Raw genomic sequence first — 24,206 nt, forward strand, 5'->3', positions numbered from 1 at the left:
ATTTGTGTGAAAAAACTGGATAAATTACCTAAGGAATCTGGACATTCCTCCAAAAAATAGGCACACAACTCAATTTTCTCAGTTTTGATTGTAGAGATGGATGCCTTGCTTCAGGACCCTCATCCCAGTTAAATAATCATGACATCCCCCCTTTTTTTTCTACAGCTGATTCAAATAAAGTCATGTGTCCTTTGCTTCTTCCAGCAAGTTCTTTCCTTTCTGTTATAGAAATAATAGTGAAAATAATATGCACCAAGGAAAGGAAGGGATTTGTGTGTCTCTGGCAGGGCTATGTGTGTATGCAAGTGTGTGTGTGTGTGTGTGTGTGTGTGTGTGTGTGTGTGTGTGTGTGTGTTTGGGAGAGGTAAGGAACTGTCAAACCTAAAATTATTTTTTAATATGAGGCCAGAAAAAAAAGCCTAAATTAAATTCTACACAACCAAGTCATTTACATCTATAGGACCAACTGGGTAAAATTAAAGCTAGAACTCAATAGATATTTAATAACAATAATAAAATAATTGGAGACTTAAGATTTTAATGAGGGGTCATTATATGCTCTTTCTATCAATATAATGGGCTATAAAGATGAGCTCTTGCCCAGTTATAGTTATTAAAGACCGCCTTTTTTTTTTTCTCTCTTTCTAAAAATACGATGCTGGGAGAGGCTCTCTTGAGACTCTAACTTGTGTTGATGACATTCTGACACTTCGGCTGGGATCTCAGGTTGCGTCTCAGGGAATTCTGCATTTTGTGTTCTAAGACCTGACCCTGACCTGGCCTTGCCATGTCACATCTTGACGATGTGTCTCCCTATCACTTTTCTGTAAGCGGCAAAACATTTTACCTGGATGAATGCCACTTTTCTGTCTTGACATTTAACATGTTGCAAGTAGACAAAAAAGATTTTAGTGGGTGAACAGCCGGGGAAGACAAGTATAAGTTCAAATCAAAAAACTTGCCGTCTAGGTCAAAGATGCCTGCATTCTGTGAACTGCACCCAGACACATCTGTTGAAGCAAAACAACAGACTAACATGCTATCAAGAGGGCGAGAATAGTGACAGGGATTTGGCACACATATGATAGGGAAAACAAAATCAAAGTCCCAGGATATGAGCTTAAAAACCTATAGGAGCCAAGGAAGTCATGAACTTGATTAAAGCAGGCCAGAAACAAAGAACAGTTTTTACCTCCTGATATAGTTTCAATATGATTTGCTCCTCAAAGATTCATGTTCTGGAAGCTTGGTCCCCAATGTAATGGTATAGAAAGGTGGTGGGATGTTTAAAAAGTGAGGCCCTCGTGAAGGGATTAATGCTAGCACTGCAGGACAATTTATATTTTACAGGATTAGCTCCTACAAGGGAAGGTTGTTTTAAGAGTGAGCCTGGTTTCTCCCCACTCTTTTGCTCCCTCTCCATAATGTGACCTCTCTTGATTGCACCTGCTTCTCCTCAACTTCACTGCCATGTAATGATGCAACCAAAGGGTCCTCCCCAGATGTTGGCCTCATGCTTCTTAGATTTTCCAGCCACCAAAAGAGTGAGCCAAATAAACCTCTTTTCTTTACACATTACCCAGCTTCGGGTATTCTGTTATAGCAATAGAAGAGAGACTAAGACACCTCCTTATAGAATTAATCTATTTTTCTTTAAAATGTATTTTTCTCAATCATTTTCTTCCATTCTTAGAGAAATAGTTTCAAGAAATATTGTCATCTTAAGAAAATTAAAAATGTTAACAGGATAATGCATTTTGGGGAGGGCCCAGAGTAGAGGACTGTGACTCAGCCCCACTTAATGAAGCATTGGTCACTTGGCAGATGGGTCATGTGTAGGGAAGTGGGCAAAGTTCATCAAGAGAGTGTCATCATGAGGGGGGTTTTCATTATGTAAAAATCTCACAACTTTTCATTTTTTGCTATATTTTAATAAAAGAAGAAAAACACCTGTGTGAAAGTCCAGTACCATATACATATCACAAATCCTAACTGTGGTGAAAATCTGGTCACAGGCATCAATGACATCTCTGAAAAATGACCTGTAAATGAGAAAATGCAGAGCTAAAGGCATGAAAGACAATGTAGCCAAACAGAGTAAACTCATCCTGGATCACTCTAGATGACAGAGGTAGCCCAGTGTTTGGAAGTTACCAAAAGGAATATTCCAGAGTCTCAGGAAGGAAACCGTCTACAAAGTCAAACTTCTGAGGGTGAAGTGGGTTGGTTCATGAAATGACCTTAAGCTGAATGATCTTTGTTCAGAGATCATGCCAAAAATATTTTTTTTTTCTTGGTTCTTCTCTAAGAGCTCTACAATTCTTTCTATCCAGGGAAGTCAGTGACTTCACCCTGGATCTCAACAGTCAACCAGGGAAACCATAAGGATACTCAGAGTTCAGTTTCCCAGTATTTAAAATTTTATTTATTCCATGTTGACTCATGTTGGGTAATAATTATAGTTCCATAAGCTCTGGAGTGAGACTGCTTGAATTCCAATTGTGGCTTTATCATTATTAACTTTGTAATGTTGAACAAGTTATGTAAGTTCTATGAGATCAAGCTTACCAATATACAAAGTGGGATTGGTAATAGAACCTCTTTCACGATGTTATTGGGTAGATGACATTAAATAAGACATATAAAGGGTTTAAAATACTGCCTGAAACATAGTAAGTACTGGTGAATGCTATAAATGTAGGTACTCTAATGTGATTCAAGATCTTGGAATGGAAGCTCTATGAGGGCAGGGAACATGCCTGTCTCATTTGTCATTGTAATCACTGTCTCCGGTGCTAGTCCAGTAGGTTGTTAGAACCCTGGTTTTTAAATAAAGGTTAAAGGGAGAAACTTTATACACCCAATTTGATGGGAAGAATATGGAGAATAACCAAGTGCACAAGGCAGATGAGAGTCTGAGCCCTCCCCCTCCCCCTTTCAATTGGTGTATTCAGGTTTTAAAACGTGCAAGAAAATTGTGTTTGCCTGATCTACACCACCGTTTTGTGGATTCTTCACATTCCTGATCAACACATCTCAAAACTCTGAAAATTCTTATTTTTGTGAACATGAATAAAACATTGCTCTGTGAAGTCTAGCTGAAAAACATACAAGGCCTCTCCGACCCTGATGACAGTGATCCAGCTGGGCCTGTTCACTCATAAGAAGTGGGATTCAAGAGAACATCTTCACCAAATCACAGAGCACAGGGCTGATACCGAAAATCTGTGTAGCTGAGTAAATCCACAACTGATAAGGATTGAAAACCCAGCCAATCGGAATAGATGTCAACCATAAGCAACCAGCCAACTGATGGGTACAGGGTGAATACCGGCCCTACAAACCAAATGCCAGCCCTTGGGGTCATTCATCCATAAATAGCTATCATCTCAAGTGTTAGACCTTTAAAAGTCAAAGCTCTCTTGTTTAATCTGATATATTCAAGTGATTATAGAGTTCTATGGTAATGCTGTAAATGCAATACCCCACGCACACACTATCATTATTATATTTTTATCAGAGCAGGTTAATGGGCTGCACTGATGCCCTGGCCAAACAGCTGTCCCAAGATTTGAAAATATAGACTCTGTTTTGCTTGGGGCAAGCTTATAATTCTATCCTGGGGTTCTCCATGTCCAGTCCAAGAGGCACTGGTGGAAAAGAGCAGAGCCTTCTATTTTCCCCTCAGCAAGTCCAGAGTGTCCTGTACCTTTTAAAGCACTTTGTGAGGGACTTAAATCAACATTCTAATTACAGGCAAGACGAAAGAACATTAGAAACCAGTGCCAAGAATGAATGGAGAAAGCTGTTGCTTCTCATGAGTAAGGAGAGTAGACTGTTCATATCTGCTGTCCTCCTGGAGGTCCAAGTGCACAAGGCAGACCAGAGTCTGAGCCCTCCCTCTCCTCCTTTCAATTGGAGCTTGCTTGCCTTCTTCCTCCCTTTCTTTCTTTTAGAAAACCAACAGTATATTTATGGGCAACTTATAGAGAAAGAGATTAGAGGCCTCAGGAGAGCCAAAAAAGTACAATTCTTACCACTAACAGATGATTCATTGGGGACCATTAATATCAATTGAGGTGTTATCAACATATGCTCTCTGCTTGCTAAAACCTTTACCAATTAGGCTCAAGGCCTACATTACAAACAGGGCTAGACAACACAATTAAAAGGGTTTTAACATTCTGTACTCTCCTCTATTTTGAAAATAAATTTGGGTTTTGGAAAATTGAATCATCAGTAACTAGAGTTTGGTAAAATTTGGTCTCCGACTACTTACATCAGGATCTCCTAATGGGCTTATTAAAAATTCATATTCAAATTCCTCCACCACACTCTACTGACCGGTAAGGGACTATGTCTTGTCAACGTTTGTATCTTCATCTCCGAGCATATTACTGGGCCTATTGTAGGTGCTCAATAAATTTTTGAATAACATGACTTATTAATTAATATGATCCTGAGAGGAATGAGTTGGGTGGGATTAAATTAACAAGGGGTATGCTTTTATCTTCTTCCCACTGATCTTTAGTTGGCAGAACTAAGGCAGTTGGAAAAATACAAGTCAAAACATTTTCCATAGTTCCCGTTAGGCTTCCAAATTTCTATCAAGTCAGTAATCTTTAAGAGATGAAGTTAGGTTTGGAGCAGCTGTATGCTGGCTAAAACTCAAAAGGATCTAAATGGTGCAGAATTAAACCCTAAACCTCAGAGAATAAGAAAATATTCAACACCTACTGAACAATGCAGAGATCAGAGTCCGCGGAGGAGATGCAGAAGTCAAAGCACAAAAGAGAGAGGAGAGCAATGGAGAAAGGGCCTCCGTCACAGACGTGCACATAGATATCACGTGTCATCTCTAGGGCTGGTCTGACCATAGAAGGAGAAGATGGTAGCTTCTATGGCAGGGTTTGGTATCAACCCCCCTCAGATATCCCAAATAAAATTTTCCACCAAGAAAAATGAGAAGCAAAATGAAATTGAAGCAGGGCCGTGGCTCCTAATCCCAGTCACTCAGGAAGGAGGCTGAGGCAGGAAGATGGTAGGTTTGAGGCCGATCTCAGCCATTAGAGACCCTTAAAGATAATTAGTTTTTCTTGCTTAAGCATGAAGGATCAGAATATCACCAAAATACCTAACCAGTGATTCTCCACCTGAATACCAGAAAGTGGACCTTCCTCAATTTAACAAGATACCAGGTTAAATTAAATTTTTATCGCATGCCATCTCAGCATCTTCACTATCCCGGTGGGCATGTTAATATGCCCCTGAAAGCCAGCAAGCAAGGGCTCATTCGCGTAAGTGCGTATGTGCACACCTGTGTGTGTGTGTGTGTGTGTGTGTGTCCGTGTGTCCTAGGGATTGAACCCAGGACTTTGCATATGATGGCATGCACTCAACTGAGCTACATCGTCTGCCCTGTTTTAAAATTTTATTTTGAGATAGGGTCTCTTTAATTGCTGAGACTGGCCTCAAACCTGCCATCCTCCTGCCTCAGCCTCCTTCCTAGGTGACTGGGATTACAAGTGTGCATCTCTGGACCTGCTTCATTCTGTGTCTCTTCATTTGAACAACCCATATTTGTCTCCTCCTCAACAAAAACAGAAAGAGATTGCTGGCTTTGGGAAGTGTGTTGACAACAAATGACACTAAAGATAACAGTGACCCAATGAGGAAACAGATCATGTGTTATCTGGAAAAAACTAATTTAATAAGAGGTCTCTTTCTCTGTGGGGTGGACTGTGCTGATTTTTCCCTTCCTGTCTTTTCTTTCTTTTGCCTCATTGCACAGTTTAACCCCTTCTGTTCATAATGGACCTAAAGAGAGCCAGGAAAGTTTGATATTTGCTGTGGGGATAATGGGTTTGAAGGGTTGAGATCATACCCTTGGTGGGTCCTCTCCCCACACACGTACCCAGAGCAGCATGCCAGATACAAAAAAAAAAAAAAAAGAGCCAAGGATGGGTCATCGTCAGGTGCACTGTCTGAAAAGCTTTTTAATTTTTCAAAAGAGAAACGACAGGATTTATCTGCATTTGTATCACACAAGTAAAACAGCTGAGAGCTGGAGGGCGAGAGGATTGCAGAAGCACTGTGAGGCACACAGGAACACTGATGTGGCTGCAAAGCCATCCTGCAGTCCATGGCTGATCCCCTAGCCCCATTTGCCAGGGCTGTCCTCCCCCCCCCCATGCCTCCCACCCAGCACCCCAGCAGTTCTCACCTCCTCCTCGACCTACTCAGCTTTCCCTTGGTCTGTCCTGGTCTGCACTTGGGCTCAACCTCAGTGAAGCTGCTTTGCCTTGTTTTTTTTTTTTTTTTTTAATCTTTGCTTTGTACTAAATGCATCTTCTGGGTGAAGGAAGATTTACCTAATTACATCCAAACTAGATTAGGAAGGGAAGCTTCAAGTTGAAGTTTTCTTCAGGAAATCTCTACCAAACCAGGAACTGTGCACGCAACTGAAAGCAACATTTATTGAGCATCTAGTTATTCCATGTCGGACACTTTTATATGCTTCATCATCTGGTCTTCACTGAAACCCTTCAGGAGGTGTTATCCCTACTTTCATGGACAACAATGAAGCTTAGCTGTTCAATATCAGTGGCTAGTAAAGGCTCAATATATGGTCCCGTCTTTCTGACCCTACAGCTCTGCTTTTAGCCCCTTCCCTTGACAACTACTTACTTAAGTGCCCTTAGTGGATTCCCATAACCTTCCTAGCAGAGTCCCCTCTTGATCTGATCTCTGCTTGTCTCTCCAGCCTCATTGTGCACCATTCACCCCATCTAGACCTACACCCAACTATGTGTCATTTTCCTAATGGAAACGCTGCTTCCATAGCTCCACAACTGGAGCTCCACAATTTCTGATTTTGAAGATCAGAAATTCTCCAGAGTCAGCTCATGTGTTCTGGCCTGATGAATGTTCACCCTGCCTCTCCACCAAGCAGTTAGAGGGCTCCCTTATTGTTTCCATATTCACATATGTGCCTAATCACTCATGAGATTATGACTCTTCTGGGTTGTCTTCCTAATAATAGCAACTCCAAGGCCTAGCACAATGCCTGATGCCCAGAAGGACTGCCCCCCCCCCAAATTTTGTTGATGAATACTTGAATCTATAGCACAGAGCTCAAAGCAATGACTTCTCACAGACTTGAAAGTTCAAAGCATGATTACATCATGGCTTCCCACTCTGATTGTTGACCTATATCTCTCATTCTTCCCAATCCTGTTTTCCTATCTTGTCCACTGTGGCTTTGTTATAAACCCACAATCCCAGTTAGTGCAGCCCTCGTGGTTTTGTCTCTGGGGCCTCAGTGCTTTCTGGCATGCTCCCATCATGCCCTGGGCTCCTTTTCCATCTTCCCTCCCACCTTTCATTTCAGTTCCTTATCTTTACTCTCACTGCAAATATGAACTCCCAACACTGGTGTGGCCATAATTTAAATTCCCTCCCCGATATCCCAGTTTTAACAATTCCAGCAAAAGTCAATCCGACAGAAAGGGTGGGTGGGTGGGGGGGGAAGGCTGTTCTTGTAGATGATTTTCAGTAAGAGATAGAAGGAAAGCGATTCCCAGCTGGAAGCGAGTGTTCCCCACTTTGGGCCCCTCACCTGGTGGCCTCAGGTGAGCAGGGGCTGTTGGTGGGCCATCAGGCTCTGCTGTCTCATAGTTGAGGCAGAGCGTCACCACCCAGCTCATCTTCTTCCCAGCAGATACAACACGCTTTTGCTTTTAATTAAAAAGATTAATAAAGAAATAGGACACATCAGGTTCACATCAATCATGGCCCATGTGGTTCTTATTACTGTAATTAAAAGTTATCTTCCCCAAATTTCGGGATGAAAGTGTCATGATCTGCAATTGAAAACACATTGCAAGTTTTACATTTGCCAAATTCATTCATTTTCCTCTTTACAAGAAGAGTGGCAGAGCAATATTCTTATGGCAGATAGGTTTAGAGGTGTCCTTAATAGCAGTCTATCAGCAAAAAAAAAAAAAATGCACTTCTTTATTCTTAAAACACCCTGAAAGAAGGTATATTTCATTTTTTTTATTCAAAATGTGTGATTGGTTATTTTTATAATTCCTCTGCTTGCCTTTTCTTTTTGTTCAGCTGTCAGTGTCCTTGAAAATTCTGATATGAAAGGCATTTTTAATGACAAGTTAAAAATTTACCAAGGGCTCCACTATCATGCTTGGGCCAGAACAAGACAAACTTAATGCTTGAAGAATTTCACTCTCTCAGAATGTACCCACCTCCCCAAGTTGACACAAAACACTAACATACCTTGGCCCCTGGATTCACCTGGAAACACGTGTGATTCTGGGAACCCTGACCATTTGATATAATCTGAAGGATGGAGTCAACCCTGGGTCAATTTCTAAGAGCTTAGCAATTCAATTTGACTGCAATAAAATTTTATTAAGAACTGACAGGTCAACTGGGCACCCCCTGGCTTACAAGTTGATCAGGTTGCAGCCAGGGTGGAAATAGCTAGAGACTTAGAAACCTGTTCAGAAAGTTCAGAGCTCACATGGTCCTTCTGGGTATGAGATCTCCAGGTAAGAATGATTCTCCTAGGAGACCAGTTGATGCTCAAGGTTTCTGGCTCTTTCTGTACTTGTGCATATCCCTCCCCCGGCTTTGAAACTCCAGTTCTTAGTGGCATTCTTCCTCTCCCTGACTCTTTCCACATATTGGTGGCTGGAAGCCTGGCTGGTTGAAATGCATGAGCATCGCCTTTCTCCAAGCTCTCAGCCTTCTGACCCAAGGCTCTATCTTCTCTCTGTTTCTCTTATCTGTGTCAAAGCAGGGGGCTTGTAACATTCTTTGCACATCTCGCATCTGCACAGTTCAAAGCAGGAGCCTGCAGCCTCAGTGTTTTTTCTTATCTATCAAGGCTTTCCTGTGCAAACAAGGGCCTCAGCAGCTTCATCTACATGGCTCCCTTACAGCTGGGCTTAACACACGTTGAGATGGGGCTGACTGCCTCCATAATTCTAGCTTCTTACTTCTACAGAAGAGTGCATACAAATCCAACTTGCTGGAAACACACTTATTAAAAATCTTGGCTTTTAACTTATTGATATCTAGCTTCACCAGTGTTCATTGCATAGGACTAAAGACCTTGTCCTCAAGGTCTAAATCAAGAAAATCAAGTCTGTGTAGAGCTGCATTCCCAGACTGAAGTACTTCCTTCCCCCAAATCCTGTTGCCCGTATTATTTCCATCATTCCCAGGGTCCTAAGTGCAGTACCCTCTGCATCTTAGCATTTTTGTTCAATTCTTCCTCACCTAGGGAGTGAGTCCCTAGAGGATGGGAGATCTGTCTTTCTTCCTCTTTGGTTCCCAGCACCTCTCATAGTTTTCTCACATTGCAAGTGCTCAAACACTGTTCACAAGGATGATGACTTTTAGAAATTCCTACAGTGGATAAAGTCAGAGCATCACAGCATTAGGCCCAGCAGGTGGAAAGCATGCACATGGAAATGCTTGTAGTTATGGATAATTAATACCCTTCTGTCATGCCTGCCTGTGTCAGAGGCTGTCATCTTGGCCCCCTCTGGATTTCTCAAAAGCTGATCCTCAGTGTTCAGAGCCTCCCTTGTCTGTACCAGTGTGCTAAGGCAATGGTGCAAAGGATCGGGTCAGAATTTCTTTGCCAGAGAAAGAATCTCTGTTTATCTAATCAGCATGGAGAAGAGTGCAATGCAGACAGCAGACAGTTAGCTGTACTTACAGGAAGGAATATTAAAGGGCCACATTAAAACGTTCATGGGGGCTGGAAATATCTGAGGACAGAGCCTAACCTGGATACTGCCAAACACATAGACGTGGTGCCTCTGCCAAACCCATAGACGTGGACCAAACCACAGGATGGAGAGCCAAACACTAAAATGGAGAGCAACACCTTTCCAGCTCAGAACGGGGGGAATCCTAGTTTGAGTGCAGGGTGATAAAGGAGGAGGAACCTCTGTACTGAATCCAGAGACAGAGACCAAATATGTAGAACAATAACAACAACAACAAAAAAGCCACAAAAGAGATTCTATAATACCAATATTATAAATGCACTGAGTGATGTAGTCTCAAAAATAGTGCATCTGTGTGAATTGTTACCTGCTGATAGCTCTACAGTTCCTTACTAAGGGACTTGCCTATATTGAAAGTTAAATATTCCAAGGGAGAGCCGTACATTGCAAATATTCTAGATCTGAAAATATTTTCAATGAAATCGAACGAAAACATATCATTTGAGACCACAGATATTTTCCACATTTTTTCTTTGTTCCTCTTGGACCCTTTTCTAACTTATGTTTGGTTTCATCACTTTTTAAGACAAGAAAACATTATCAGTGGGACAGTTAGAGTACCAGCCCAACAGAACACTCGGAAATAAGCAACAGAAGCACATTGTTTGGGCTGCAGATCCTTTTTTTACTTTTCCATATGTTGGTCTACATGGAGCTAGTGACAAGGCAGGGTGTCTGTCACCCCGACAGCTAGTCTGGAGGCTCTTGTAGGAAAAAAAATACAGCACAACACATTGGTTGGAAATGGAAATGGACGTTTGGATGAAATGTTTTGTAGGTAAGTGGCTTGCTTTCCAACTAGTCTGAAAAATCCTTGAGACAGAGCCATGTACCTATCATCCATAATGCATGGCTTATTTTTAGTATACATTTACATACAAAGTTGATTCGAAGTTCCTCGATGAACACTTCTTTCCAAAAAAAGTTTACTGGCTGTTGCAGAGTTACAATCTCCATTTAAATGGCATCCGTCCTGCTTTGCTTTGGTGGCTGGCCATGCATTTTAAAGACAGCTTCTTCTACCATGTTTGAATAAGGAGTCCCAGCCTCAAACACTAACAGCAACCTAATGATGTTTCATACTATGTCATATTTGGCCACAGCTACGCTTTCTTTTGTCCTTTTCATTCTTTGATAATCAGTTAAGCAGTATCTATAGCTATATATAATATTTAATACTATATATTGAAAGCATGTTTTCTTAGCTACATATTAAAGAGATGCCATAATTCAAGATTAATATAAGGTAATACAGATGGAAGAGGAAAAAGACATGGGAACTTTCAATGAAGCATGTAAGAAAGCCCTCCTGCTGAGCTGATTGTAATAATAAACAAGGGCCAGAAGTGATTATTGCTCTATGGCCATAACCTGCCATGCTATTAAACTGGTTCGGGAGTAGACCTAGAGTGGGCTCCAAATTCAATTTCAATTTGTAGGAGTCCTATAAAACTTGGACTTACTATGGATCAAAGCAAATGGTTCCTAGTGGACCTCAGGATCACACTATAAATTCAGGAGGAAGCCAAAACTGCTTGTAGAGAGGCCAGAGAATTCCCAGCCAGCCTAAGCACACCCTGTCCTTGTGGGGGTGAGACCTTTGTCTGGAAGACTTCCCACACCTGCTCCAACCTCCTTGAGACTGGCTCCCCAGAGCTAAGACAGCATAGACTGAGGCTCTGAGCTAAATAGGGAGAGATGTTTCACGTAATAGTACTTCATCTTGGCCATCTAAAATAGCTGCTCAGTCCTTGAGCCTATGTTTAGAGAAATGGATGGGATGGGCTACCTAGAGTTTAGTAGAAATGTTATGAAATTTATGTGGTGAATACAGCTAAGTCTTCAGATTTTTGAGGTAGCTTTTCTAAACTTTACAATAGCCCAGAATTTGGTTTTAAGTTAAAACAAGAAAGCCACATAGGAACAATATTTCTTTTAAATTACTCTGCACTATGAGATTACATGGGGAGCAGATGAAGGTGGAATAATAGAGTTCAAAATATTGTATTTCAAGAACAAGAAATAGTGTTTAGCAGACCTTTTTGAACATTGTGAACATGTCTAAGAACACACAAAAAAACCCCAAGTGTCTAACTTGAACATTAAACATTAGGGGAAGGTTATTTTTTAGACCCTTGCTTTGTAATGCACTGAGAAATAACAAGCAAGGGTGCTGGGTTTGCTACATAGAATGCATTCTGCATTATGAATTTAGATGCAAATGTTGGGTGGTAATCATCAGTGTTTATCATTTCATCATCATGATACAGGCTGTAGCTTGTGGGCAAACTGCCATAGAAAAATGGGCCTCTCTAGCTTCTCCATTCTCCCCAAGAGGAACCACAGGAACTAACTAGGTCTTTTCCTTGAGATTTCGCGTCAGAGTATCAATAACACAGTGTACAACAGTGAAGGGCCCCCAAAGCAAACTCATCAGGGTCTGCGCAATGTGAACCCTCATCATTTTAGTGGTGTCGTTTGAGAGGGATTGGTTATGTGCTGCCCATGTTTCATTTCCAATGGGTCTGCCGGAACCCATTTGAACTGACCAGGGACAAGAGCCAGCTCCGGAAATGCAAGCATTTCACTTTACTCACTGAAATGGGGCTCTCAAGAGCTAGGAAATTCTACTGGTTTCCTTGCTGGTTAGATAGTGTGGACAGTAGAATAATGCTGAAGAAACTGGAAGCTGATTGAATTAATATTGTTTTTTTCTTTCCTCCTCTTTCTGCAATTCCTGAACAAAAGCTTTTCTTATGGTTCAAACAAACTATAACGACCATTGTTTATTAAACACCACGGTTAAGGCTTCAACCTACATTGGTGAATTTAATCATGTTTTGCATGGTTAAATATTTTATAAAACAAAGCAAACCCAAACAAAGTGAAAGCACAAGACAGACACTCGGTGACCTCTTCTCTCAAAGCTCTTCTGGAAGAGAGAGGTTAAGTAATTTTTCTGAGGTTGCATGGCTAATGAATAAAACTCATGCTTTTTCTAATCAAAAGCTTCTAGCCACTGGGCCTTAAGTGATTTTCACTCACCACACTGACTTAATTTTCCAACTCCTGATAGATTTATCTCTCATTCCTACTTCTGCTTGTCTGTCATCACAACACCTCTTCCCTTCACCATTTTTACCTCCTTATTCTGTTCCATGATTTTCTAAAAATTCAATTCAATTTGCTTTCTGAATTTTCTTGATGTCTTGGTTGGACAACATCATTTGCCATTCCTAGGGGGAACTGAGAGCGGAGGTCAACTTTCCATCCCTGGGATGCATTATTGTCTTTTTAAAGTGGCACCTCTAAAACATGCCAGACCCTCAAAGATCCAGACACATCTTTACTATAGGGAGCAACGACTCAGAAATCCATAGAGGAATAGACAGTGGTAGGAGGAGAATACATTATAAAACCTCTGAAATGGAAAGTCAGCAAACGGAACAAAAAGACAAAATGAGACTGAAGTGGAAGTCACAAAAAGGCCTTTTGAGTAAAAATGAAGAGAAAACTGGCTGGAACAAAAGAGGTAGAGAATAGAAAAGGTCCATATTAGATACCAAGGACATGGAGACTAAGGTGAGATTCCTTTAGCAAATATGCATGAGCATCTTCAGCTTCCAGAACTGGAAAGCAGCAGTAAACTAGAGAGGTAACCTCATTATCGTCCTGTGGGATGCAGAGTGTATTGGAGAAGATAGACAGGAGACAGATATCTATGAAGCTTGAAGCTAGAAGAGTGTTTCAAAGCTCTGCAAAGCACTTTAGATGTTGAAACTTGAAGGGCTAATAAAAGTTGTCTAAGCAAATATTAGGAGGATAAGAAGATAAAAACACTGCATGAAAAATTTCAAAAAATTTTTTGAATCATGTCCTTTATCTTCCTATGTTTTGACTCGCTTAGTTTGGCCATAAGTTAAGTTTCCACCATATTTGGTTGCTCTATTTTCGTGCCATCTTCTTCAGAGTACTCTCAAGTCTGTTTAAAGATCACCCTCTATGATATGATAACTTGAAAAAGAAGATGGTCTATCGGTGCTTTTTTTTTTTTTCTCTTTGCCATTGAAATCTCTGACATATTCGGGTGCACAATAAGCAGACACAGATGTGAATGAAGCAAAATAACGGAAGGAAGTAAATAACGGAAAACTGAAAGGCCATGCAGCAGATTTCACAAATGATTTGAACACCAAAGGTCAGTGCATATCAACCCTACATTTATGTTCCCACATGAATAACCTATTACAGGAAATACGGGGAAGAATTAAAAAGGTGCACAAAAGGGTAACCAAGAACAAACAGTCTTGGTATGCAGCAGGGTTAGTCACTGAGCACTTCAAAAAGAAGAGATGAATGCAGGGCAGAAAGTGGTGCTCCTCATTCTGAGATCTGTAGTTACATGGCTGAAAAAAAGAGATTGATACAAGACCATAATCCCAAAGAACTATAGAGGCATTCAAAGCAATGTTGCTACACATGGAGTAATTTGGGAAGTGGATTACCAAAGACAGCAGGAGATGCTATCTACATGCATATCCTAACAAAAAGAATTGGACTCACACACTGAGAAGAGAAAACACATGACTGCAAAGAATGGAGTGTGGATGGTGAAGAGTGAAGAGAGTGCTTATCTGGCTCAGTTCCTTCCAGAAGGTCTTTTTCTACTTTGGGCAGTGAGGTAGAGGATGCAGTCAGGGCTACGAATAACATTACCTGCTCTTCAGGGCTGATGAACAATGTGAGCAGTTGACAACCAGGTATGAAGACTGGAAAGTAAAATAGGGGGACACAAAGTGAATGGGGACAGTCCCTCTTATAAGATCAACAAGAAATTTACCATGAAATTAAAAGAAAATATCTGGTGACTTAGCAAAGACTCATTTTCCTAAGCTATGAGGAGAATAATTTTTCTAGGGTTCAGCTAAGGGAATTGAATAAAAGCCCCCCAAAACTCCTGCTCATTTACCACCCCTCTGCCTAGGTCCTCTGAACCATATGCCCTACTTCTTTTAATAAGGGTTGGAGAGCCCTTTCCAGCTGCTGACCATTTGTTGTGTTCAAAAATTAGCTGTCTTCACAAATTCTCTCCTTCAAATATAGATGGAGGAGCTTTAGTGAGACTGCTCTGTATGAGATTCCTCACCATAAAACATTGCTTTGTCATTCATTCTTGCATTCATCTATTAGATATGCTTTAATTGCCTTCTGCATACCAAGTATTGTGTTTAGTGGATAATCCACAAAAGGTGATTCCATCCCCACCCCCACACAATGGGCTTTCTGATGATCTCAGGGAGAGAAAGCAGGTGCTACGGTGAATTTTGTTGGGTGATCTAGCCTTGCACACAGCTTGAATGGATGCAAATGCTTATTTTAGTATTAGTGGTTTTGTTTCTAAACTACTCCAAACTGGCTCTGTGGCATAACTTTGGTCCTGATGGATACAGGACATACCCTAGTGTTTGAAATATAATCTGAAGATATGGTTTGAAATGTCAGAAAAAAATCATTATTGAGTATGTCAGGCAATTAATAAAAATATTTTGCTATGGGCTGGGATTGTGGCTCAACAGTAGAGTGCTTGCCTCGCATGTGCACTTCGATCCTCAGCACCACATAAAAATAAGTAAACAAAATAAAGGTATGGTATCCAAAAGAAAAAGAAAACAGAAAAAGAAAAAAAAGATGAAAACCTTTCTCCCTTTAAAAAAAATATTATGCTATGATTTTTTTCTCATTCTAAATAAATACCTACTTCCTAATTTTGTACTTGTATTTCTATCTTCCTTTTCAAGAAGACCCCCCCACGTCTGGCAATTCTATATGCTTTGGGCCCTACAAAACTTGGAATTGCCCTGAATGAAGACGTGTATATCCTTATTTCTGGGCTCTGCTGTTCTCTAGCTGGGACAATTTGAGTTGGTTGCTTAAATTATTTATTTATTGCTGCCATTATTATTTTATGTCACATTTTCTTAAGGAATGCATAACGATATTTTCAAGGCATGATAGGGGTAAATTTTGGAGAAGCTCATCTATGGAAAAGTACTTGGCAAGTTAAAAATTCTAAACTCTTTAAGGTATTATTTAAAGACCCACTTGCCCTCCCTACTTTAATTTGGTTGCATACCAACTATTTTGGCTTCACAGGTTGTCTGTTGTACTTACACTGTGGTTTTTCTCTGGAATTTCTATTCATCTTCTTAGGTGCTTAAGCCCTGGTTCACCACTTAATCTAAAATTCTTTCAGGTGGACATGGAATTATTTATCTCCTTACAACTCCTATTAGAAACACTATTAAGTACTTACTAGGTCCTTGTGAATTTCTTGAACTTATTTAAATTCTGCGATTTTGGATCCTAATCATCCATCCATCCAGTCATCCATTTAACATACATCTAGAAAATGCCTGTGCGTGGTGCTATGGAAGCCCAGCCTGGCTGGTTTCCTCTTGGCAGTGTTTGAAGACTCTCTCTGCAGGTGGGAGTGGGTGATTTGGGCAAGGTCTTATCCCCAGAGTGTTACACTGCCAGGCACTTAGTCTGCCAGGTGCTGGTGATAAACCAACATTATCTGTGCCTCCCCTCCAAAAGCTTATATGGTCATGGGGAAGACCAAGAGATAAAGAGACGAATCATAACAGCCCTCCTGAAGGAGTTCAAGGAAGCTACACACTGGAGTGATTTTTTGAGGTAGACCTTGAAGGACAAGGAAACGTCTAGTAGGCGTAGAAAGTGGGGAAAGAACATTAGGATAGGAACCAACATCAGCAAAGGCATGAAAATGTGCAAGCACAGGCCAAAGAAGAGCAGAGGGGTCTCTGGGGTTGGGACACAGTCAACAGAAAGAGGGAGCCAAGGCCCTGGCAGCAATGAGATCTGAAAGAGCTTTATTGACCCATTAACATGAATGCAGTGTGGCTACCAAGGGTCATAAAAGGGTGATCTGATCAGCCTTGCATTTCAAAACTGATACAAAACCCCCTCACTGGTCTGAGCCACCAGAACTGGAGTCTTATTTTTGGATTCCAGAATGATTTGTCACTTGATATGTGATGACTGTGGATTTCTTGAGGATGATTCATAGAAACTGCTATCTCGGGTTCATCCCTTCTGATATTAATTGTATTTAATCTGAAATGAGATACTCTGATGGTGTTGAAAGAAAGCTTATTTGAAACACAACCACTTATTTTAAAAGTTTTGGGAAAAAAAATAAAGTAAGAATTCTGTATCGAGGAACTACAATATTTGTTCTTTCTGGAACTGTACATTTCTTCTAAACAATTTTCTGAGATTTCTCCATTGATTAAAGTTAGGACTTCACTGTGGGAATCCTTGAGTTTTAGCCAAACATAGATTACTCTTTGGATAATACTGTGCACAGTGAGATGGAATATGCCTACTTTTGTGTATCTAAAAATGATTAAGAAGCTCTGTCCTGAATGTGAAAGCTAGAATGAAATGATATACATTAGGCACAAAGCAAAGAAGTAAAGTACCACCCAGAGGGCAGAAACTATGGGTTTCCGCATGGGCATATCTGTAGTCTATCACAAATATAAGAAGGCAGAAAAAGCTGCTTGTTTTAAGATCCCCATCTCGGTATTCTTCAAAACTCAGGCATCAGTCAAGAGTGGGGGGGATTGGGCACTTCCCCCGGCAAGTCCTTAGGGCAGAATGAGGCCCAGAAAGGGGAGAAATGTTAATTATTAACCTCCATGGAAGGCCCCACATTAAGAGTTCATATTTGCAAATGCTTTTTGATCCTTAGATAAGCTGTTTTCTCTTACAGCACTCCCTCTATAACTCCAAAACTTTTTTTTTTTTTTTTCCTTCCAGTTGAAGCCTGGGCAGGACGGTGGGGGCTGTGTTTGAGAGGAAGAGAGTTAGGCCCCTCTACACCTGGGAAAATGCTAATTCCTGTTTTTAAGAAAATAGGCTAAGAAAAGGCTCAAGGGAGTCTGGGACATCAAAGAACTCTTTTAAAACAACTTTTTTGACGATTTAAATGAAAATGAGGCAGACATATATGGATTAAATTTCCCTTTAAAGCAGCCTGAGGTTTAAAGATTAAGGGGGAGAGAGATGGAGGTAAAAAAAAAAAACGTATTGGGGGTTTATTATCAGAGTTTCAACTAACCTGAAACCGAGTGCATTAACCCATGATGTGTCCGTGTGTGCTCACTCGCGTGTGCACACATGTGCCACGTGTCCAGGAAACAGTCCCTTCACAGTTGATGATTTATGCAGCTTGCCAGGAGAGAAGTAGGCCACGCCAGCCTTGAAAGCATTTTAGTTTGGTTGTTTTTACTCATGAAGGACATGTTGTCCTGTAATTACTCTGTCATTTCTTAAAAGGTGAAATCCTTAACAGGTTTGTGCCTTAGTGTTGCTGTGAGTGTTCTTGTCAGAGCATGTCTAACCAAGTTGGAATCCCTGTTCCATATCTCCTTTATGAGGAACAAAGAGGAATTGGACATTTTAAAATGTGCTAAAGCATCCAGAGAAAAAAATATTAGGCAGGGAGTGTGTAGATAAGGTACAGAAAAACTGCAGACAGCATTCTCGTTTCCCCTCTGGATCTCAAAACACCTCTAAAAGACTTTGTCATTAAGTTCTTTTTTAATTCTCTTTCTCTCTATGTCAACAAACAAGTATAATTTTGAGCCTGTTTATGATAAAAGAATAGGCTAGGGTAAAGTAGCTAATGTTTAACTCTGAAGTAAAAGCAATGTAAATGCTAAAGTTATGTTTTAATACTTAGGGAATCTAAAGGAGATGCTGGCACTGATCAGGTTAGTTATTTGTTCTCTGTACTGCCGATAAATCTTCCGAGGCTAGTGAATTAAAAAAAGAAAAGTTTAGAACCGCAAATAACCAGGAATCTTACCATTTCAAAGATCAAATGCAATAGGAATGAAAATCACTTTTTTTTTCCATTCCAAAATTAATCTTTCCATTTGAAAGGTCTAGCATTGTGAAATGTTACAGGGCCAAGTCAGAACGAACATTTAGCAGGCTTATCATCAACTTAGGAATGATGTTCTAATTTCATGAATTGTAAAAAGCCTTGCCTTCTCTAAGTCCATAGGAAAGACAGATCAATAGGTGAAATGTCTGCTCACGGCGTGGCTTTGTATGATTAAGGAAGCAGAAGTGCCACCTCTGTGTATGATAAAAGCACTTACTTTCTGGTGAGTTCTCAAGGCTAGGTCTCCTCCTGAGGTTCTCAGACATCATCATCACAGTTGTTATTCACTTATACCTGGCTCACAGCAACACAGCCGCTGGGCATTCTATCAACTACCTGCCCTCTGCCAGGGCACCTTAGTGAACAAGCTCTCCCTCTTGTCCCTACCCTCCACAATATTGTTCTGAAATCACTGTTAACTTGAACTTTGAAAATAAGACTCAAAACAGTTATGGAGCTGGGCGTGGTGGTGCGTGCCTATAATCCCAGCGGCTCAGGCGACTGAGGCAAGAGGATCGAGAGTTCAAAGCCAGCCTCAGCAAAAGTGAGGCATTAAGCAACTCAGTGAGACCCTGTCTCTAAGTAAAATACAAAATAGGGCTGGGGCTGGGGCTCAGTGGTCAAGTGCCCCTGAGTTCAATCCCTGGTGTCCTTTCCAAAGAAAACACAAACATGGAAGTCAGTTCTCAGATTCAGTTGGTACATACAAATTATAGCCTTGTTGTTGCTTTGTTTATATCTGGAGTCCTTTCTGATGGTTTTGTGACATCATCTTTGCTGGTTAGTGTCTTTGCCAAATTGATTGTTACATATTTTGAATATTATCTTTGAATGGATACATAATGATTGCCATCTTAAATTCCTAGGTCAGTGCCTCTCAATTCTGACACTGACTTAGTTTAGGCTGTTATGGCTGGAAATCTAAATGATGTCCTGCTTCATCTCTACTTCTGCTGAGTTTTGTTCTTTCAATGTAAATATGATCTTATCATCTTATGACTTCAGAACCTTCTGTGAATCTCCGGGGCCCACTTATAAAACGCACATGCCTTAGCATGGAGTGATGTCATTTTGTGCCAACCCCTGTCTACATGCTCAGCCCCAATTCTCTCACTCTCCAACAAGCATCTATGCCACAACTAGGCCTTAGTGTCTGCCAATAAACAACTGTACCATGGCTTGTCCTACTTCTGTACTTCTGTACATGGTCTTGGTCTTTGTATATGTTCTGCTCTCTGCCTAGGATTCCCTTCTCATCTTCTCCACTGGATGCTTTCTACTCTTTCTTCCAGAACCTTTTGATTTTTCTGTGAAGGCTTCTTTAACTGAGACACACCTTGCACAATTAAGTGGTACCTCTTGTTTATAGACTTATACAGACTTCTATTATCTCACTCACTACTTAGCATTCTATATGCAGTTCTCCAAAAGCACATCCCACTCTCACTATTCAAGATAAGGACTTGAATACTTGCTTTTCAAACCCAAAAGATCCAAGCCATAGTAAAATTATACCTATCATTTGAATGTTCTTCCTTGTTCCAAGAACTACTTTAAATGACTAAGAACATGAGTTGAATCACATTGAGCTGTAGCTAGAATGGAAAATATCTATTAGAAATAACATAATATGCCTACAAGTGGAGGGCAGACCAAATGAAAACCTCTTGGAGAAGGCAGGAATTCAAGTTCTGGAGAAACTAAGTCAATAATTGAGGGGCTGGGGTGTAGTTTAGTAGTTATGTGCTTGCCTAGTAGGCACAAGGCTCTGGGCTCAATCCCTAGCAACAAAAAGAAAAAAAAATTGAGGGAGTATGTCATGTGGTTTTATCAAAGAGCTTGGAGAATAATGAATAAAGGAAAGTTATTTAGCAGTTTCCATGGTTATCCATGACATCTGTCACTTATATTTATAGGAATAGGTTAAAATTTGTATAAAATATAAGGAATTTCTAATATGAATACAACATCATAAATAAGCATTAATAAACATGAATTCATGAAGCTTAAGAAAATCTCCAAATTTTAAAGCATAATAAAGCTTAAATGATAGACTGAAAAAAATGTGTTAAATGTATTTCTGATGGATATCTTGAACATATAAAGAGCCTTTACAAATCAACAAGACTATATATAGACCCTGCCAACAGGGAAATAAAGACCATTTACAAAGATAAAACAACTGACAAAGAATAATACAAACACAAACACACATGCACACCTTCTGTGTCAATATATACATTAAGGGATTGATTGCATGAACTTGGCTTACATGATTTAGGGTTAACCAGGAAGGTCTGAAATTTATTATGTGTGTTGGTAGTCTGAAACTATTGTCCATGAGTGGCATTTCTTATTCTTCAGGAAAGAGTTGTGCTTTTAAGGCCTCTTAAGTGATGGAACCACACCCACCTAGATTACCTCAGAGAGTCTTTATGACTTTTGTCGAATGAGTATGGACTTCAATCATTTCTAAAATATCTTCACAGCAACACCTAGTACTATGTGCTGTATTCCATCCCTTCAAAAGTTGGCACATAAGCATTTCTTTAAACCGGAGTTAATCTCTAAGTAAAAAAAAAAAATAAGAAGAACTGACAATTATTCTGTGTATTACTGAAAACTCCCTAACCCTTCCCTAGAAGAAGATGCAAAGTCCTGGGGTCATGTTCTCTCTTCTCCTTTGATATTTAGTAACTTAAATACTGTGATATAAAGTTAACTATCAATAATATATCTGTATTAGATGATAAAGGAATAGAAAAAGGAGAAAAAATGTTATATATATATATATATATATATATATATATATACACACACACACACACACACACACACAAAAACACACACACAAAAACACACACACACATACACATATAGACACAAATGCATTTATGCATGCATACCCAAGCATAACAAAATTGAGAACAAATACTCATAACAATTGCAGTCTTTGTTGCTGCTATTGATCACATAGGTATGGTACCTTTCCCCACTACTGGTTCCATATCTCCATTTTCCTTAGCATAAGCACCTCAAGTGGCCATGGTTGCTTGCCTGATAGAATAATCCTAAGCCTTTACTTCTCTTCTTAATTTCTGCTAAGTCTGGGACATAATCAGCCCTGACTGGTTTGTTATTGTTTTTCACTAACCTTAATATAGGACATGGTGGTCTCAAAAGGCACTCTAAGGGTTTCTCTATTGCAGCCATGCTCTGTCACCTCCACTGGGTAGTAGCAGTTCACTTTTCACTGGACAACCAGGACCAATAACCCCAGACAGTCCACCAACTCCCTTATTTAACTCAGAGGTTTGAGGGGCTTACCATGACCAGATACCAGCCTTTTAGTTCAATGCAGTCATTGTCATATCTCCTGATACAAGTATGCCCTTTTCTAGAATTGTGACTTCTAGCAAAGCATAAATTTGTGGGTATGGCAAGAAAAACTCCTGTCATAGTGAGCAAAGTCAACCTCATTTTCACCCCTGATTCTGGTTATGGGAGAAACAATATCACATGTCTTTGACCTAATGTTGCTTACAATCTGAAAGACATGAAGGATAATTACTGATATCATACAATGAAACCCATATAAACATAACTATACATAAAACAGTGCACACACACATAGATGATAATAGGGGGCATTATTTATGTCTTGCTAATAGTATCTCTTAGAATAATGGCATAGTAAGAGTTATATGGTGTTTATATTGTGCAAAGCAATCAGATACATACATTTTCAACTGTATACCCACTTAATGATTCTCAAAACTCAATGATTATTGTTATCACCATTAAACAAACAAGAAAATTGAAACTTAAAGAATTCACTTAACATCCCCAAACCAGTATAAAGTAGAGGTAGAATTTCTGTAAGTCTAAATTCCATGCTCTCCTCCAAGTGGGAGACAGCAAAAGATCCTTTTGATTCCTCATCATTAACAACTTTAGAAATTGAGCCGGCACAGTAGTGCACATTTATAATCCCAGTGACTAGGGAGGCTGAGGCAGGAGGATCGCAAGTTCAAAGTCAGTCTCAACAACTTAGCAAGGCCCTAAGCAACTTAGAGAGACCCTGTCTCAAAAAAAAAAAAAATCTTTAGAAGTTAAGCTCTTAGCCTTAGTTATCCATCCATAACTTCCATGTTATAATAAAAGTGAGGGGTTCAAGTCTCAACTTCTCTAGTGTCTGGTTCTGTGACCTTGGCAAAGTCACTTAAACTTGCTGGTCTTCCACAACTGGGTCAAAAAATAAATAACTTACACGATTAGCAAATCAAAGTGTCTGATAAATGGAAAAGTTGGATCCAAATGCAACTGATATCTATGTACCTTCATTGCGATATTGGAAATAGCTAAGTGAACTTTAGGAAATAATAAGCAAAGACTGTGAAAATTCTCTTAATAGACATTTTACCTAGAAATTAATGTGAACCTCATTACAAGCTATAAAATCAAAAGAACTGATGCAAGAAAATCAATAATTCCTGAAAGAATTTGATGAGGGAGTTAAAAAGATCTCTGAAAGACAAGAGAGGGGACCCCTCAGTTGACCAGCTGAGAGGTGTTAGGGAAGTCATTTAATCTCTCTAAGCCTCAAAATATCCTCCTTTACAAAACAGCAAGGTTGGACTGAATAATCTTTAAGTGCCCTTAGAGGTCTATAATTCTATCAATGAGACCTTTAGGATCCTCTGGCTGTGACCACTATCCTCTGTTTTGCTCTGACCAGCCTGGAGTATCTTATAAAAATCTTCCACCCAATTGATCCGGGTGCATTTCAACCACAGTAACTCTAAAGAGAGTGTGTGTGCTGTTTGGTCTGCTTTTCTGAATTGAATTGACCTCTCAGCTCTGTAAAATGTATCTTGCATTGACTTCAATACCAACCTCTTAATCCCTGGAAATTAATCGAGGGAGTTGGAGTTTGAATTTCCCTGGAGTTATTGGTATATGGAAAATCTTGTTACTTAAATCTCACTTTTGTGTGTTATATCGTAATTTTTAAGAGATCATCATAGCCATCTCCTATTTCCACTAACTCTCTGAAAATCCAAATGGGTTTATTTCTTAAATTGCTAATAACCTTACCGAGTCAGACAAATTATCAAGTATATGGACTACAGTTGAACACAAACTCATTTTATTTGATGAAGGCAAGAAAAATACCAAGATTTCCATTTTGAGAGTAAAACTGCCAGGGTGAATTACGTGGAATGCAGTTCAACATGATGAAATGCCATAAATTATACTGAAAATTTCTTTGTGTAGGTATTCGGTGCTGTATGCTTTTATTGATAAAGCAGCAATTTCTTCCTCCTTTTTTATGAGGACTAACAATTCCCTGAGAAAGAATTTGACTTCTATTAGCTGACTACAGCACTCATATGGAACACTCTTCT

The sequence above is a fragment of the Urocitellus parryii genome, chromosome 11 (genome assembly GCF_045843805.1).
Source record: "Urocitellus parryii isolate mUroPar1 chromosome 11, mUroPar1.hap1, whole genome shotgun sequence".
In the NCBI taxonomy this organism is placed as follows: Eukaryota; Metazoa; Chordata; class Mammalia; order Rodentia; family Sciuridae; genus Urocitellus; species Urocitellus parryii.